The sequence below is a fragment of the Marmota monax genome, unplaced genomic scaffold (genome assembly GCF_021218885.2).
Source record: "Marmota monax isolate L192 unplaced genomic scaffold, Marmota_monax_Labrador192_F-V1.1 WCK01_AAM20220418_F8-fsc00023, whole genome shotgun sequence".
Taxonomy (NCBI): Eukaryota; Metazoa; Chordata; class Mammalia; order Rodentia; family Sciuridae; genus Marmota; species Marmota monax.
Window position 1 is genome coordinate 11,288,649 of NW_026692907.1, and position 13,327 is coordinate 11,301,975.

Genomic DNA, 13,327 nt, shown 5'->3' on the forward strand with positions numbered 1-13,327 from the left:
TGTGTGTGTATGCATACACACGCACACACACTCACAGGGAGAGAGAGGGGAGGGAGGGAGAGAGAGGGGAGGGAGGGAGAGAGAGTGAGTGAGAGAGAGAGAGAGAGAGGAGAAGAAGGAGAAGAAGAAGAAGAGGAGGAGGAGGAGGAGAGGGAGAGAAAGAGAAAGAGGGTAGTAAATTCTGACTGATAAAATATTCTGGTTTTAGCAGTTATTATATACTTGAATTACTAATTTGTTTAAAAGCTCAGGTATTAGAAATAACTTACATTAAAGCACAATGGAGGGCTGGGGTTGTAGCTCAGTGTTAGACCACTTGTCTAGCATGTGAAATGCTGGGTTTAATTCTCAGCACTGCAAATAAATAAGTAAAATAAAGATCCACTGATAACTAAAATAGTTAAAATAAACACAGTGGAATATTACTCAGCCTTAAAGAAGAATTAAATTATGGCATTTGCCGGTAAATGGATGGAGCTGGAGAATATCATGCTAAGCAAAACAAGCCAGCCCCTCAAAATCAAAGGCTAAATATTTTCTTTGATATGCTGATGCTAATTCACAATAAGGGGCGGGGGCACTAGGGAAGAATAGAGTTACTTTAGATTAGGTAGAGGGGAGTGAAGTGAGGGGAGGGGATAGGGGAATAGGAAGGATAGAGAATGAAACAGACATTATTACCTCAAGTACATATATGACTGATGACCGATATGATTCTACAACATGTACAAAAAAATGAGAAATTCTACCCCATTTATGTATGATATATCAAAGTGCACAAATGAATTCCTACTATCATGTATAACTAATTAAAACAAATTTTAAAAAACACACAGCATGAATGAGGAGGGAGTTTCTGGTCCTCTGTCACCACTGAGAACTCCCATAAACACTACTAGTTCCTCTGTTTAAACACACTAGTTACTATTTTTAGCACTGAGAGTGACACAAATATTTAAGATGCAGTTCTTGACTCTTAGAAGGCATGTTAACTATTATAGATTTCCAATTAACCGAGTGTACAAGTGATTATTAAGTTAATGTTAGACATATTTTACTTTGTTTTCCATTCTGCTAAATCTCTTCTCTCCACTTTTCTTTTTCCTTTAAATCTTTCTTAATTATCAAATTTATCTGGGCTTCAGAAACAGCTCAGAATGCTTAGAGTGCTTTGCCCCTAGGAGTACTTATTATTTATTTGTTAAACAGTTTGACCAGTATTGACTCTGGTGTAGATGGCAATTGGCTGAATTGGAACGTCCAAAATGCATTTAGAGGAGAGAACAGTGCTGAGTATTGCAGCTGCAAGAATCTCTAAAAACAAAGTCTGTTACATAAATTATGTACTCTTTAAATGCTCTTCCACGTTCATTTCACAACCCATCATTGAGACTGCTTTAGAAATATGTTTATCAAATATTTAGCACATTTTAAAAGGTTCCTTAATAACATCACTAATAAGTGGGTACAATTATGTGTTTGTCTTCTACAAACACTTATAAATATCAGATAACCTAATTATAATTTATTAACACTACCTTTGAATCACTCCAATGAAAATGTTCCCTCAATGCATTCATATTGTTTTGGTGCACAAGTATGGAAAGCAGCAGATTGTTTTCCATGATCATAGATTTTAAATATTTACTTGCTAGTGCTGCATAATTTATCACACTGGAGTTGGAAAGCAGTTTGTATGGTAGCTGATACTGTCAGTGTTATAGAATGTAAGATCCCTCTGTGACTTGCATGTAAAGTTGTAAAAATGAAAGGTATTCTACTTCCTTTTTCTTTTAAAAAATATTTTTAGTTGTACATGGATATGATACTTTTATCTTATTTATTTATTTTTATGCGGTGTTGAGGATTGAACCCATGCCTCACATGTGCTAGGAAGTGCTCTACCACTGAGTTACAATCCCAGCCCTCTACTCTGTTTTTCTAACCAGTTAAAATTTATTTTGCTATAAATCCATAGAAACCTAAAGCTTATGTTAGTCACACAATTTAATTTTGCATAATTATCACATAATTATTTTATGAATCCAAGCATTGTTTTTCATAGCCTGTTAATATAGTAAGTTAAAAAAAAAAAACCTTATTCTTGTCATCCAATTATTTATGGAAGTTAGAAAAAGTCTCCAGATGGCTGTTAGATGTATGTTCTCTCTCTTAAATAATCAAAAGAGTTCTGTCCGTCTATATATGGAACCACAAGCTATGTAAATAGGCAAGAAGAGGGTTACTTTGCTTGCTCACTCTAACAAATGTTCTATTTGTTATTTTGTACTCTGATTGGTTATTTGATTGCCCCCAGAACATGAATGAAACATAAATTGCTCTAGTTAACCTAGAGCTGTTTTTTGAGAAAAATAATGAAAATAAACAAATTCACATTCACAAATGGAAAATAATGATTCAAGTTTAATCTAGAATTTTTCAATTCTGCATTTTGGAAGATTTTCATTCCCATGTGGTTTCATAGTCCTGACGTACAGATTTTTTTTTTTTTTTTTTACTTTTGAGTTTCTACTATAATTTCCTAGGTATTTTAGGAGAATGTCTGGCAGTCGTTGAGCCAACAGAATCTGCAGTACTGCAAAACCATATAGAATTTTCTTTTTACTATGATTTAGTCATTCCTTCAACATCTTTTAAAAGTGAGCCCTCTTCCAGACTGTTGTGTTTCAATCCTTAAAAAGAATATAAAGATGGAAAGTGAGTGCGCACGTACCTGGGTATTTTACCCAACCTAGAGTCCTAACTATAGCCTGGCTTCAAGTACCCTTGCAACAGGTTAAGACAATAGTGGTATTTTTATCACAATGTGGCTTGGTTAGAGGTCTAAACTGTCGGACAGTGAGAATGAAGGGCGCCGTGCATACTGGGTCTTGTAGTTCTTGAGCCGAAAGCAAGCGTGGTGTTGCATGGCATGCTGGTAGTTGAAGTCCACTTGTTCAACAGGCATTTTTGACAGCTGTAGCAAGGTTTAGTCCATCAGAGAGACACTGCTTATAGAAGCCTTCTCTGGGCTTTGCCCTCGTGGCACGAGTGATCAGCGGTTGCTACGGGAGGCAAACCCGTGGGAAGGCGGGACGTAGGAGGCCAGCCGAGCGCAGGCCAGTGCTCCTCGGCGCTCTTCGCCAGGCTTTGCCCCGGAAGTGGCTGATCTGCAGGCTCGCGGCAGAGGCTGTTCCTCTTACTACGGTGGCCGCGTGGCCGCGGAGCTGAGGCTGCGGCGTCGAGTTTGGAACGTCTGCGTGCAGCTGCTTTTGTGGCGGCCGTTGCTAGAGGTGGAGAGTTTCCTGGGTTGGTGGCTCCTGCACATTTGTACAGTTCTCGGGTCCTTCTCTTTCGGTGAGGGGTCGGCTTGAGGCGAGGGGAGTCGAGAAGGTCGGGAATTAGCGTCTCTAACTCCCGAATGGCAGGGTTTTCTGGGAGGGCCTTGCCCCAGTGGAGACCCTATGGCCAACAGTTGGGTTCTCCGAGGCGTTGGCGCCTCCCTCCTCTCCGCTTTCCAGTGTCATTTGTCTTCTGACTCCTCCTTGCCCTGTCTTGGGCTCTAAAGATAACAAACCCTAAGCCTTCCTGTGGGCAGCTCTCTTTCATTGCGGTTTTTTATTAGGTATTCCAGGCACGACCTTGTGCCCTGAGCTGTCTCATCTGTTTGGCCCCTTCCCCGTGCCCATTTCTCTCTGGGGAAAACAAAAACAAAAACAAATATACACACAAAAAACTAAATTCTTAAGATCTCATTTTCTCATTCCTATTCCCTGTCCCCTCTTGTGGTCTTTGTCACTGTTTCAAACTGTAACACATTACCTTGGGTATACTGATGCCTTTCTATCTGGATATTAACGTTCACTAATTTTATTTGAGTTTCTCTTTTGAGATTGAAGGTTCAGAATACACTCTTAACATTTGATGACCCTGAGTTACAACGGCCAATTCTGACATTGCTTATTGAATTTATTTTTATTTTAGCTTCTTTGGCTTACATTTTCATTTTGTGTTGTTTTCCTATATGTGGTCCGCTACTACCTTAGACTTGAGGAGAATACCTTGTCCTACAGCCTTTCATGTTTAAATGACTTAGATGGGAATTTTCATTTGTTTTCCGTACTGTATGTCCCAATGGATTTTTTTTTTTTTTGCAGTGATTTTGTGTCAGTTGATAGCACTTAGATGCACAAGGGAGTGGTCTTTCCTTCTTGCTTGTGATTTATAATTAGATTATGAATCATTGAAAGTACTTAGAGGAACTGGAAAGGCTTTAAAGGAAAAATCTATGTCTTTTCTGAGTTTCAAATTGATAAAGCTTTTTCCTGAACAGTGAAGGGGTTCTAATTAGTCAGGAAATCTGGTGCTGTATTGAATTGCTGATCAATTCACTTGTTATAAAATTTTGAGAACTATTTAAAGTTAAAAAGCAGAAAACATAAGAAGTTGTATAATTAGTAAGTTTTAAAGCTATTTACTTGGTGCTCTTTTTTCTGTGAAATGGGATGTACATATGTTGAAAAAGGTGTTTGTGATAATTAATAAGTATTTCTAGATTTGGTAAAGGGCTTTGAATACTATTCACTAGTGTTTTGTAGACAAAATTTTTTCCTTTGCTTTCTGAGACTAATGCAACTCAAATGAGTTTGCCACTTCTAACTCAAAAGAGTTTGCAACTACTGTTCTTATTATTGCATTATATATTATAGTAAGTTATCATTCTTCTTTAACAATACAATCTATACCTGTCCATAAAATTAACATTAATACTTGTATTATCAAATTGGGATTATTCCTAATTAATCTGAAATGGTTACAGCCATGCTTAAAATTTGGGGCTAAATGTATATTTCAGAATTAATTAACTCATGGAACTCTTTAATGGAAAAACCTAAGAAGCTAGACATTATTCAAATTTAAAAATATTTTCCTGATATTCCTGAGTTTCAAATTGGTACTTTTCTGAGATTTTGTTTAATGGTCATTGAATACTTCTTACTCTTTAATACAATCATCAGAACATTCACTGATAAGTGTTCTCTTGTCTTTATCTATACACATGCTTTTTTTTTTTTTTTGCAGGGGATGGGGGTGTACCAGGGACTGAACTCAGGGACGCTTGACCACTGAGCCACATCCCCAGCCCTATTTTGTATTTTATTTAGAGACAGGGTCTCACTGAGTTGCTTAGCACCTCACTTTTGCTGAAGCTGGTTTTGAACTCTCCATCCCCCCATCCCCACTCCTCCATCCCCATGGGGATTACAGGTGTGTGCCACCTGCCTGGCATCTGTACCAAATGCTTTTGAAACATTATCTTCATTAATTGTAACAGTTCAGTGAGCCACTGATTATTATTTACATTTAGCAAATGAACAGACTGAAGCTCAAAGAGTGTATGTCTTTCAGTCCATTTTTTTTAAATTTTTATTTTTTATTCTTCCCACTGTACTACAGTTGCAAAGATTTGTTCTGCATCCTGGAATGTATAAAGATCTTGCTTTGTAGCTTTATTGTATCAGTTACTCTGCTAGTTGCAGGTGATAGAGCAGTGAACAAAAGAGACAGACAGAAGCTCCTGCTCTTGGGAAGTTTATAGTCTAGAAGAATATATGAAGTGTAAACTTTGCCTAAGGAAGCAGAAAGTATAGGTAATAATTGTTAGATTTTGTGCATTTTCCAATGTTAAAGTTGAAAAGAGAGGTTGACTAGGGAAGGTTTTATGAAGATGAGATTTAATCTGGAATTTTAATAGTGGGTAGAGATTTTATAGGTAGGAATAGGGAGGAGAGTAATTCCAGAAAGAAGCATAAAATGAACAAAAATTCCTAAGGCTAAATTTTAGGGAGAGCAATTAGAGGGGTAAATAGAGAGCTACTTTGTGTCTTCAGTTTTCTTGCATGTAGTAAGTACACAATGTTGGTTGAATTTGGAAAAAAAAAGTTTAAACAAATGAAGTCACAGTAACAGCTCAGATGAGAAGTAATGAGGAGTTAGATTTAGAGTGACTTTATTGAAAATGGAATAAAGAAATATATTGGTGAAAGAACCTATAGGTTTGTTAATTATTGATTGTTGAGAGTGGGATAGTAGCCAAGGAAGAAGAAAGGCTAGATTACCAGTATGAAATGAGTGAGCCCCCCAGGTGAATTGTGAGTCATGAGATTAAAAAAAAATTCCAAAAAGCATCATTATTTTATGATTCAGTAAGAGAAAAGAAATATTGTTATTTAAACAGATTAAGAGTATTAATAGTAAGATGAATTTTAATTTCAGAGTTAAATATAAAATTCTGTGATGGAGGCTTGATGTCATAAGGTATCCTTACAATGAGTGATGTAATCTCTGACACACATTCAATCATTTAGCATTTATTTATAATTGGGTACTTTTCTAGGCCACAGTGATGTAGTAGTGAGTAAATATAGTTACTACCTTCGTAGAATTTACTGTAACAGAGGAAGCAGATGTAAATCAGATAAAGAGATTTAACTTTACAATTATGTTAAGTGATATGAAAAAGTATTTGATATTATTTATTCAGAGGAAGAACTGATTATCAAGGGGAGAAGACTGAGAGACCAGTTAGGAGATTGCTGGAGTAGCCCACTGAGAGATGGTATTAATCTAGAGAAGGTGGAGGTAAATTGTAAAAGATAATTAGTTAGAAGTGAATGGATTTCAGAAATGTTGGGGAGGTAGAACTGGAAATTACATTAGATATGAAAGTTGAAAAGACAAAATGTCATTGGCTACACCTAGATTTTTGATTTATTTAACTGGATGGATTGTGATAAAATTCACTGAGAAACAGAACATTGAAAGAGGATCAGGTTTAGGGGGACATGCTTTGTTTATTAAAATTATTTTATCGTGGCAGTAGTGTTCAAGGTTAATTCTTAGTTATTTTTCCCTTTTGTGTCATTGTTTAGTATATTTGAATAATGGTAATTTATAGTAAGGTTTTTTTTTTTTTTTTTTTTTTTTTTTGCATTGTTTCTCCTTGAATGAGGGAGAATGAAGTTCTAGATGAAAGCATCTGGAAAAATGTTGCTGTCTATTTTGAACCTATGTTCAAAAAGTCTCATCTGTTGTTCTAAAGGTCAACTTAACTTTCACCTTACTTTTTTCCTCCAATTTTTTTTCTTTTGAAAGTTTCAAACCCAGAGCAGCCATTGAAGGGGAAGGAAACTGCTGGTGTATGTGTGTGTGTGTTTGTGTGTGTGTGTGTGCGCGCGCGCGCGCGCGCGCGCGTGCGCGCACATGTGGGTATGTGGACAAGGAGGTGGGGGCAGCCGAGTTAGAGTCCCAACTACCTTGGACTCCATTTGCTATTCTTTTCTTTCTCCCCCACATCTATCTGGTGGTAGTGGGCGTTTAAATTTGTGTGTTTTTTTTCATTCATTTCCAAATCTTTTAAAAATTTTAGGGTTAGGGGGTAGTGGGACAAGCAGGAAAGGGGAAAGGAAGAGAGTAGGAGCAGAAGAGCAGGAGGAGGACATGGAGATGAAGAAGAGGATTAACATGGAGTTAAGGAACTTAGCCTCGGAGGAGGTGACAGAATTAGTTCTTGATAATTGCCTGTGTGTCAATGGGGAAATTGAAGGCCTGAATGACACTTAAAGAACTAGAGTTTCTGAGTATGGCTAATGTGGAATTAAGTTCATTGGCCCAACTTCCCAGCTTAAACAAACTTCGAAAGTTGGAACTTAGTGACAATATAATTTCTGGAGGCTGGAAAGTCCTGGCAGAAATGTTCAAATCTTATCTACCTCAATCTGAATGGAAACAAAAATCAAAGATCTCAGTATGGTAGAAGCTCTGCAAAATCTTAAAAATATGAAAAGTCTTGACATGTTTAACTATGAGATCACAAATCTGGAAGATTACAGAGAAACTTTTTTTGAATTGCTGCAACAAATCACATACTTAGATGGATTTGATCAGGAAGATAATGAAGCACCTGACTCCGAAGAGGAGGAGGATGAGGATGGAGATGAAGGTGATGGAGATGAAGAGGAAGATGAAGCTGGTCCACCTGAAGGAAATGAGGAAGAGGAGGAAGATGATGAGGAGGATGAGGATGAAGATGAAGCAGGATCAGAATTGGGAGAGGGAGAAGAAGAAGTGGGCCTTTCTTACTGATGAAAGAAGAAATTCAGGATGAAGAAGATGATGATGATTATGTAGATGAAGGGGAAGAGGAGGAGGAAGAGGGGGGAGAAGAGGAAAGGAGATGCTGAAGATGGTGGAGAGGAAGATGACTAGATCATTCTAAGACCAGATTCCCCAGCATTCCTGGGTGTGCAATAGAGTGATCACATCTTTGTTTTTTCATGTACAATAGCTATCCCTACAGAAGATAATGTGTTCCTTTTTATAGAAAAGTGTGGTTTTACTATTTTTGCCTTATCATTCCAGTTAGGATTTACTAGTCTGTTAATGATCATATTGTATGTAGAGAAAAAAATTTCATTGACACTCCTCCCATTAAGACATTCTCTAGCAATTATATTTAGAAGCTAAATTTTCTAATTCAAGTTCAAGTTCATTGTATTAGTAATTTTTAGTCCGTAATTAAAACATGATTGCTTTTACACAGGTGAAGTTTGGTGCATTTCATTCATAAGATTTTAAAGTTATTTATAAATTAACTGAAATTACAGTCATCTGTAATATGAAATAACAGTAGTCTCTTGAATAAGTTGATTATTATTACTTTTTTTTTTAAAGAGATGCTCCAGGGATCTTTATTTTGAAGGCATTGGCTTTTTTTAAGTAGCTAAGGATATTTGGGTTTTTTTTTGTCACATGAATTAAGTTGTAAAGTAGAAGCAGAATAATAAAGGTTCTATTCAGCAATATAGTTTGTGAATTTGGGGGAGGTTCTAGTCCGTAATATAATTCATGGATTTTGTGGTGATTGATAAGATTTTATTTTTGAAGGAAAAATTGCCTATACTAAGTGAGACACGCAGATGAGCCCTCTCTTTAGGCTGCAGATCATGACATGCCAATAGTTGTTTATTTTGTTTTGTTTTAGTTGTGCATTTTCTTATCAGTTTCTTTGTGATCACTTTCCCTTCTTGTTGACTCCCCTCTCTCTATTCCAAAAGAAAGCTGGGAACTTCTGGATACCCAGAAAACCTTTAGTCTTATACCTCACCACCTTTTCAGATCTCTCTGGGTTTTAAACAGAGTAGAAGAAACTGAGAATTTTCTGAGATACAAATATTGTTATTGATACAATTTTAGGCATCAAGCTCTGCTTATTGTAAATCTTTCTTGTCTGACAACATGTAAGACCATATAAGTAGGTTGAAGAAAGTAAAGAAGCAGAGGAGGGTTTTTGAATAAGCATCAATGTTCATTGCCTGTTGATAATTAGACATTTAAGTCAATTTTTAAGTTGGCATCCCAAATTATTTGGATACCAACCCTGTGCAGTATTTATAATTTTTCTGAGTAGAACCTTTAGTTGTTCCTATAGTTTTAAAGCATTACCAGTTGTAGCATTTAATTGGAATATTGTAGGCAGTTGGAAAAATGTTTGGGATTAAATATTAAAATTAAGACTTATTTTCAAGTGAATGTTCATTAAAATAAAAGAATATTTGGGATAAGTATGAGTGTGTGCTTACTTACATGGTTACTATATAAAATATAATGAGTACACAAGTACATCTCTGTTTTTGTCATGGAGGCTCCATGTTCAAGGTAATTGCTTTGTTCATCTTGACTATCTAAAATTTTTTTCTTTGTTTTGAATATTTGTAAGGTTTTAAAAAGTGTCAGTAAACTAATTGAAGCTATTCTTCTCTACTGGGACACATTTAAATTACTTAGTGCTGCTGCTGCTTGTTTTTTTTTAGTTTAAAATGTATGACTTGGCGTTTTAAAGGTTATTTGTGGAGAAACTAAAACAGTTGCACAGCTGACTGAAAAAAAACACTTGGAATAAATTTAGTAGGGGGGGGGATCAGAAAGTACAGAACATTAACATTTTTTCTCTTAATTTTTAGGAATTGATATGCCCTGCTTTAGTCTCTAAGAATTCTCATTACATACTATGTCCAGGTTATCAAATACTTATTTTTAAAATGAAATCTATATATTGACTTTCTTATCAATCATCTTATTGTGCAATCAAAATTAGAGTTCTTTGGTTTGAAAACAACACATAGTGAACCTCCAGATAACTTTTAAGAACTTATTTAGCTTTGTGGGTGGTATTTTCATGCAAATAAGTAAGAGGAGGTTTTATATTTTGTAGAATTTTGGGGTCCTGTTTTAATGCTCTTTGTATTGCACTATGTATATAGTGTGTTAAGTTCTTTAAGAATCTCTTCTTAAACTTTGAGGTTAATCCTTTTGTGCAACTGTGTTTTTGAATAAAGCCATGACAGTGTTAAAAAAAACAACAACAAAAAAATCAGTACTCATGATCATTCTTTTATTGTTTCTGACTGTTCCCTGTTTTTCCTGTGACTGCTGTAACTTAAAAGTTTTTGAAATGGAATTGCTTCAAATAAATTGAAGATTTGTTATTAAAAAAAAAGAAAGTTTCAAACCCATAATAAAGTGTTTAAAACCATATGTACCAATAGATACTGAGTAATACAGTTAAGTGTCATTATTTTACTTGGGATTTGACAGTAAACTCACATCTGGTTAAATTCTTACTTGGGATTTGACAGTAAACTCACATCTGGTTAAATTCTATGCATATGTAAATATAAATGTGCATTTGGGAAAAACACATGCTTTTGATTTTTCTTTGAAGTGTCTCATGTATGTAATTGTTGATATCTATTGAATCAATACAATCAGTTTAAATTTTACATTTCATAGTGAAAGGACAGAATATAGTGTATAGAACAAAGATCATGGGCTTTGGAGTCAGCCTACTTAAATTCAAGATCTCTTGGTATATTCTAGCTGTATGACCTTACAGAAGCAATGTAGACTTTCCAAGATTTTGTTGTTTTATTTATAAGTTTAGGATAATAGTAGTACTTGCCTTATCCTTATTGTGAGGATTAAATGATATATGTATATGGGTTAACAAAATTCTTGGTACAGAATTTAAATGATTAGTACTGTTATTATCATAGTGATACTGGGTGTGAAATCATCTGAACTTTTGTGAAAATGTTTTAGTTTTAGGGCTCTGTATAAAATAAAGCTCAATTTGAGAAAAAGAATTTCTTGGTAGTTGTATTTATATTGGGGAGAATAATATATAAGATAGCTTTGTTTATTCACTGTTGTACATGCATCACCTCTCAGGGAATCTTAAGCAGAGATTATATTTAGTCTGCCACTATGGTAGAAAACTGATGGTGGGCCCAGCGCAGGCCTGTAATCCCAGTGACCTGGGAGGCTGAGGCGGGAGGCTGAGGCAGGAGGATTGTGAGTTCAAAGCCAGCCTTAGCAACTCAGTAAAATACAAAATAGAGCTTGGGGATGTGGCTCAGTCGTGAGTGCCCCTGAGTTCAATCCCTGGTACCAAAAAAAAAAAAAAAAAAAAAAAGAAAAGAAAACTGGTGGTGGATTGGTTTGTGAGTACTCGTTATTAGTTAGAATGATTATCTTTATTTTTAGCCATACCTTTTTTGAATGTTATACTCCTTTTAGCCCTTCTGGGTAGGGTGAAGAAGTGGTTAGGCTCTATAAAGTCTGATCTACTGTTCTAAAGGTCAACTTAACTTTCACCTTTTTTCCTCCAATTTTTTTTCTTTTGAAAGTTTCAAACCCATAATAAAGTGTTTGAAAGAGTTAGTACTACAAATATATGTACTTTATATCCTTCACCAAATTCATTAGCCTCATTTGGGCTTGTGCTTGCTGTTGCACAAGTGCTGTCTGTATTTAAATGTACCCATATACTTTTTTTCTCACTGAACTGTTTGAAAGTAAGGTGGAGACATAGTGGCACTTCACCCCTAACTACTTCATCATGTTTCTTCTAAGAACTGGGACATTCTCTTACATCAGTAACTCCTTTAGCATACCCAAATAATTTAACCTTCATATGATAATATTATCTAATGTAAAGTACATGTTAACAATTAGATTTTTTCAAATATCCCAATAATGCATTTAAAATATACTGAATTCAGTCAGAGATCATGAATTATATTTGATTGCCCTGTCTCTGTTTTCTTTTATTTAGAGCATTCTCCATCTTCTCCCTCCCCCCCTTCCTCCTTTCTTTCCTTCCTTCTCTTTAAAGACATTGTCATCGGTCAGGCACAGTGGCACATGCCTTTGTCCTAGCTACTTGGAGGCTGAGGCAGGAGAGGTTATAAGTTTGAGACCAGCTTGGGTAAATTAGCTGCACCCTGTCTCAAAATATAAAATTTTTTAAAAAAGGGTTGGGGATGTAGCTCAGTGGTAGAATGGTCCTGGATTTAATCCCCAATACAACCCCCCACCCACATGCACAAAGAAAACATTATTTAAGAGTCTAGACAAATTGTTTTGTAGACTGCTTCACAAAATTGAGATATCTGTTTCTTCACAATTAGTTTCAGGTTAATAGTTTTCCCTGTCTTACCTAGGTAATGTTAAAAACTTTTCATTTCATCATGACATAGTTTGTTCCATCATTGATGATGTTAACGTCCATCAGTTAGTTTAGCCTGATTTCTGTATTCTAAAAATATCATTTGTTTCCTTTTTTTTTAGAAAGAGAAGAGAGAGAGAGAATTTTTTTAATATTTATTTTTCAGTTTTCGGCGGACACAACATCTTCATTTTATTTTTATGTGGTGCTGAGGATCGAAACCCAGCGCCCCGCGCATGCCAGGCGAGCACATTACCACTTGAACCACATCCCCTGTCCCTCCTTTTTGTTTTTAATAATCAGTCAGTGGGGATGATATTTTGAGATCATGTGGGTATTGTTTTCCAGAGTTTTTTTTTTTTTTAACCTAGTGGTTTTAGCCAGTGATAATTCTTGCTTGGATCAGTCATTGCATTGGTACTTGCCAAATGGTGATTTCCCAAGTTTGGTCAATTGCAGTCCCTTCAGACTGGTTTCTATGGCTTTTGGATGTGTCCACATTTATATGTAAACATTTTTTTTTCCTCTTTTGTACCCTATGATGTTCCAGGCTCTTCTGTATGTTACCTACTTGAGATCTGGAATCATCCGTTTTATGATGGAGTCTGAGTTCATTTTAGTGCAAAATGATGCTTAGGACCCAAGATCTGGGCATTGAATATGTTCATTGCTATGGGGTGTCATTGCTTCTCAACCCTTTAAATGGACAGACACACAAAAATTCAGCACTAATTCATATTGGTATCTCCTTTTTCTTAC

General features: G+C 35.8%; 1 protein-coding gene and 1 pseudogene across 8 annotated transcripts in view; both read left to right on the forward strand.

Moving 5' to 3' along the window:
• The first annotated feature begins 3,167 nt into the window (after positions 1-3,167).
• The window catches only part of Atg4c (autophagy related 4C cysteine peptidase), a 94,688-nt gene continuing 84,528 nt past the window's right edge, over positions 3,168-13,327 (forward strand). For 5 of the 8 annotated variants that reach the window (XM_046451061.2, XM_046451062.2, XM_058581541.1 and 2 more), the window contains exon 1: positions 3,199-3,357. The gene's annotated coding sequence lies outside the window, so the exon portion shown is untranslated. Of the gene's footprint in view, positions 3,358-13,327 lie in introns of all 8 variants that reach the window. The other 3 variants (XM_046451064.2, XM_058581540.1, XM_046451063.2) reach the window with 3 other exon arrangements.
• On the forward strand, positions 3,371-13,322 carry LOC131424427 (acidic leucine-rich nuclear phosphoprotein 32 family member E-like; annotated as a pseudogene).